This window comes from Sinocyclocheilus anshuiensis, unplaced genomic scaffold (assembly GCF_001515605.1).
Source record: "Sinocyclocheilus anshuiensis isolate Anshui unplaced genomic scaffold, SAMN03320099.WGS_v1.1 scaffold194, whole genome shotgun sequence".
NCBI lineage: Eukaryota > Metazoa > Chordata > Actinopteri > Cypriniformes > Cyprinidae > Sinocyclocheilus > Sinocyclocheilus anshuiensis.
Genome location: NW_015546074.1, coordinates 879,954 through 885,587, shown reverse-complemented (window position 1 = coordinate 885,587; position 5,634 = coordinate 879,954). Strand labels below are relative to the sequence as shown.

Here is a 5,634-nt window from a genome sequence, read left to right as displayed (position 1 = left end):
GTGAAAGCAAAACTACTTTGTTTGGCCTTCCAAAAGAGGACACGACTAGAAATCAGTGGTTAAGATGTATTTACAACACTGTTCCAGAACAGTTCAACTCAAATATTCAGATGTGTGCATCAAATTTTATGGAGGACTGTTTCCTGATCCTGTTAGAGTAGACTACAATGCCGGCTGTTCTGACTCACAGACTGTAAGTACGTTTTTTATATATAAAGAATTTGCCACTGCCGATTCAAACGCGAGTTTTGAGCAGTGTAGAGTAGCACTTGTTGTTTGTCATTTCTTCGATCACAAATGCAGACATGGTTTTATGTTTACGCGGCACGATGCAACGCGTAAAAAGACAGTATACGTCATTATAATCCATAATTATGTCCCCACTGGATGCAACAAATGCCTCGTTTATAATGGGTTTTAATGTGTTTGTCTCATCGCTCCGGGACACGGCCTGACAGTATGGTAAGGGGTGTAACATTTCCGTCACACGCTTCAGGTATTCGGCCAATCACAATGCACTGGATAGCTGGCCAATCAAAGCACACCTCGCTTTTCAGACCGATGAGCTTTGTAAAAATCGACGCGTTTCAGAAAGGCGGGGCATAGAGGAGAAAAAATAATGTACAGTATGTGGAAAATAATGTGGGTTTTTTTTACTTTACCGCATAACCGCATCAACACATTTCATTACACCAAATATACAAAATAATGTTCTTTTTAGCAACATCATATGACCCCTTTAAAATAATTCGACCAGTAAAACATGTTATTCAATTAGTAAATTACATCAGAGGTAATATTAGATAGTTATCTAATTAGCAGGGAACATTAACAGAGAAATGTTCTAGTACAACATAAAGCGTATTGGTAATTTACATCATTATGATTAAATACATAAAAAAGAATGGCATGGTTTCACAGACAGGGCTTAGATTAAGCCAATAGGCCTTATTTCAATTAGGATTTTTAACTATCTTTTATAAACATGCCTTAGAAAATAAAACATTACTGTGTGCAAAACAATTGCACTGACATATTTTAAGATATGTCAGTGCAAGCTGTGTTCAGTTAAAACAGCTCAAACATGCATTTTAGTCTGAGACTAGGCTCAAGCCTTGTCTGTGAAACCGGGACAATGAGTTACCAAAATCTCACTCCACCCTGTCAACCCAAGTTTGCAAGCCTGACAAAAGTACATCAAACAACAAACAGCATGTTACAAGTACTTACCATATTCATCTGAGCTGTATTTGCCCATTTTGTTGGTAATTTTCCTCCCACACCGCGTTGCCTTTCTCTTCTCATCCATCTTGCTCAAATCTGTTGATTGGCGCGAAGCTATGGTTAATGGCGCGGTTGGTGCCACCCCATCGTCCTCGTTGACTAATGACATGGTTTGGATTTTTATTACTGTAATTCCATCTCTAAACCCTACGTGAAGCTCTGGTGTGTCTTGGATATCTTTACAGTTTTCCCAGTTTGTATATACTTCCAAAGACGGTGCAATACCATAAAGTTTTACTTGGGTTAAAGTATGTATTATGTTTAAGCCCTCCTGCATGATTGAAGCAGGTTCTTATTTGCACCGGAAATAGGCGGGGCAATCTCTGGTATTTTTCGCGCCACCTGACCTGAGTTTAATTCATTAGCACCAACGGCTCTGCCTGGTTAGCAGTACGCTCATGAATGTATGAAGTGTGTCTTGGTGAAGAGTAACAGCAATGTTGCATTCAAAATTATTGCTTTTTGCGATTCAGAAACCCACAACTAACAGGAAACTCAAGCTCATTAAATGGCTACAAAGCAAAAAGTTACTAGCAAGGAGAGTAAAGTGCTCAAGATGTGGCCATAATATGAGAATGGAGAGAATTAGAAGACATCTCGACGGTTTTCATTGGTGAGTTAAACAAATTAAGATTTGTTGTTCACATGATATATTGCTGAAAGAATTTCTAGGGATATTATAGGTCTACAAAAAGGAAAGAATATTTTCTCTAAATAAACAAGTGAACCTATTAACGTTATTCAATCAAACTACATAATTAGAAAGGTCTAATGGCTTGAGATTGACTTAAAAAAAATATTGAATATCTCAAACTAGCCTATCAACAGCCTTCTTAAGTAACTCATTCACGTGAGGTTGTTGTGCTGCGTGGTCAGGAAAGCTTATCATTTGCATGCTTTTTTAAGCATTGTGGTTTAAAACAAGTGATTTTAAGCCCTAGCTTGAATTGCAGTCAGCAGCGAAAGACAACTAATTTCTCCATATGTGCAAGAGAGACTGTTTCTGAGCGCTGTCTGAGAGATTAGAGCGTGCAAGTTATATTTGGCACTTTATTGGCCTTACACATAGGTGAAGGTGTCAAAATGCCATCTTTGCAACACACGTGCCATCTTTTAAATGCACGTGTTACAGTATAATGGACCTGGGAAGCTCTTAAAGTGACAGCTGTCTAATTTTCCTTCTGTCTGTCATTCATATTGAAGCTGCAGTCCGTAACTTTTTTTGGTTAAAAATGATCCGAAATCAATATTTGAGCAAGTACATAACCAGCCAGTGTTCAAAACTACCGCCTTAAGCCAGATTCACAATGGTTAGCTTTTAATAATGTTTTCTAATTTGAGTGGTATAGGTAGGTTTTCGCGGTAAATTCGAGCATGCTGCTGCATCATTAAAGGGATAGTTCACCCAAAAATGAAAATTTGATGTTTATCTGATTACCCCCAAGGCATCCAAGATGTAGGTGACTTTATTTCTTCAGTAGAACACATTTGATGATTTTTAAGTCCAACCGTTGCAGTCTATCAGTCTTATAATGCATGGTAATGGTAACAAAGTCTATGAGTGTAAAAAAAACATGCACAGACAAATCCAAATTAAACCCTGCGGCTCCTGACGACACATTGATGTACTAAGACACAAAACGATCGGTTTGTGCCAGAAGCCGAACAGTATTTATATAATTTTTTACCTCTAATTCACCACTATGTCCAACTGCTTTGAGCACGCGCACGACTTCCGGTGCGTGAGGCGTGTACGCGCTCTGGCGTAGTTTACGCAAGTGCCGGAAGTGATCTCTCGCGCGTATACGTCACTCATTGTTTGCACGCCTGGGGGTAAGCAGATAAACATCAAATTTTAATTTTTGGGTGAACTATCCCTTTAAGTCACGTCTGTAAGCATAAAGAAGTTGTCCCGGTGTTCTGACAAATAATGCTACCTATCAGATTATGCTACCAACACTGTATTTATCCTACTGTAAGGGTAGGTTTAGGGTTGGGGTAGGTGTATAAGTTAATAAAGCTTCACACCTTATTAATATCATGCTGGAAGCAAAATCTGATAGGTAGCACTTTTCGCTATCGAATTATGCTGCCATCTGTTTTAATGGGAGGTAGAAAAATCTGACAGGGTAGCACAAATTGTCAGAACACTGGCTACTAGGCTATCGCATGTGAGGATCCTGCAGGTAGCGGGTCATTAGTGGCCTTTTCTCACAGCATCTGGAATAATTAAATGTCTCAATTTGATGGCGGATTGTAATCCAGAAAGGATTGTGTTTATGAAACACATGTGAATGAAATAAAATTATATTCCAGTTTTAAATGTGCTTCTGATTACAGAAAGCCTGGGATTACAGAAGATTTGTATTTTAAGGACAACCATTTCGAAGGGAGCATAATTTGCTTTTTGGGTATAATAATTTCTTAATATGAAATTCGAATGGTATGACAATTAGAGATTAGACCGTACAGATATTGAAATCTACTCTCTAATACACACTATACTCATAGTTACGCGATGCTGTTGTTTACATTAATAATTTGAGAATAAAGAATAACAATAATTATAATTTGCACGGTTTGATGTGATATGAGCTAACCGATCGTTCGATTAAATCACCATTGGTAGCGCGATTTATTGTAATACATTTTTCCTCAGTTGGTCAGAACAAACGTGGCAGACTTGTTACTTGTTCAGATGACAATATCCGATGAAAATTCTTATTTGGGTCATATATTCCATGACGTAGGCTAGAATCTGTGATTGCGAAGTACAGTGAATATCCACACCGGTGCGGTGACTGACTGCCACACACACATACTCCTCAAAACATTAGATTCATCCGCGCTGAAGCCGAGCCGCCGCACAAGCCACGCAAGGAAGATAATTCCGCAAACAGCTGCAATTGCAGGTTTTCAAACAGAGATGGCAACAAAGAGGCAAAACTTGCGGACTGCAGCTTTAATCAAACAACAAAAGAGAAAAAAAGTCTCTCACTGCTCTTGACTATTCCACGTGTTTTTGTCACGTTTTTCATCCATGATGAGTTTGCATCCCTGCTAGTTACTAATGTTGCCTTCATTTGCTATCGGAAATTTGATAATTCCCACTTCTGAAGTCGTGATTACGAGCTCATCGCAATTCAAGTTTTGAAATGAAAGGGCGTTCATGTGCAGTTTTTAGCTTGGAAACTCATATTTACGATAATTCCGAGAGCACGTGAAGGCAGCAAAAATTCAGGGTTTTTTAGACCAAAAGTGTACTAATTTGAACAATAAAATGCTTATTTCAAATTTCTTTAGAGAAATGGGCGATGTGAGCATTACAGAGTGCTAAACACTCTCATCTAATGTCTGTTTCATTTATACTGGAAGCCGGAGGCGCCCTCCTGCAGAAAGTCCACAACTGAGAGTCAAGTCATAAAAGTAATGGGAAATCCCTTATTGGACAAAGACATTCAGATATAACTGCAGCTCAGAGCTGTATGATTCTGGATAAATTGAAATTATCAAAAAAAAAAATTCCCAAATAGACAACTAAACAAAATAACATGCAAATTACCAGAGGTTATAACAAAATATAATTTGCTGCAATGACTCACTAAAAATATTTTGTTTGTTTCATTACTGAATCTCTTAAATTAATGATTCAATGACAATTTTTTTTGTCACTTGTCACCACCTACTGGTGTAATGATGTCATTGATAGTCTTCTAGTTTTGATCACTACTGTAGACATCAGCTTTTTTATCTGAACTATAAACTTTTATCCCAGTACTTCTGTAATAATTTGAAATATTGTAACAGAAATAATGATACTTCTGAGGGTTAGAAAAAAACAATTGTAAAAAATGTCAATGGTTATGAAATTGTATTATTTTACAGCAATTTCTAATTTTTAATATTTTTATTTTTATTATTGTTTTGAAAACTTTTTTTTTTTTCAGAAAAAGTGTTTTTTTTCCACCCTCACCCCCCAAAATTTTAAACATGAAGATATAAAAAAAATTAATTGAGACTATTGCAATATAAAATAAAAATACAAACGTAAATGAAAACTAAATAAAATTAATTTATTTTGTTATGCTGCATTTACACCATTCAGGCTTAATATTTTGCTTAATTGTTAAAAGTAAAAGGGGGAAGCTTTGCGCATGAAACAAAAACTGCATTAAAGAAAAGACTTTAGCAAAAGCTTCTTCCTGATTGTTGCTTTGGCAATGGGCGGAACTTCTGCAAAAGAAGTAAACACATTGGCTTTTGATTTTTGGAAAATTTTAATCATTTTTTTACTACAATTTAGTAATTCTTAGTCCAGGTAAAATACTTTTGTCTGCATAACCATATTTT

The 5,634-nt window shown here is 36.7% G+C and overlaps 1 pseudogene; it reads right to left on the bottom strand.

Annotated features, from left to right (window-relative positions):
* LOC107699798 (coiled-coil domain-containing protein 106-like) overlaps positions 1-1,561 on the bottom strand; it is a 10,186-nt pseudogene extending 8,625 nt beyond the window's left edge.
* Positions 1,562-5,634: the final 4,073 nt, after the last annotated feature.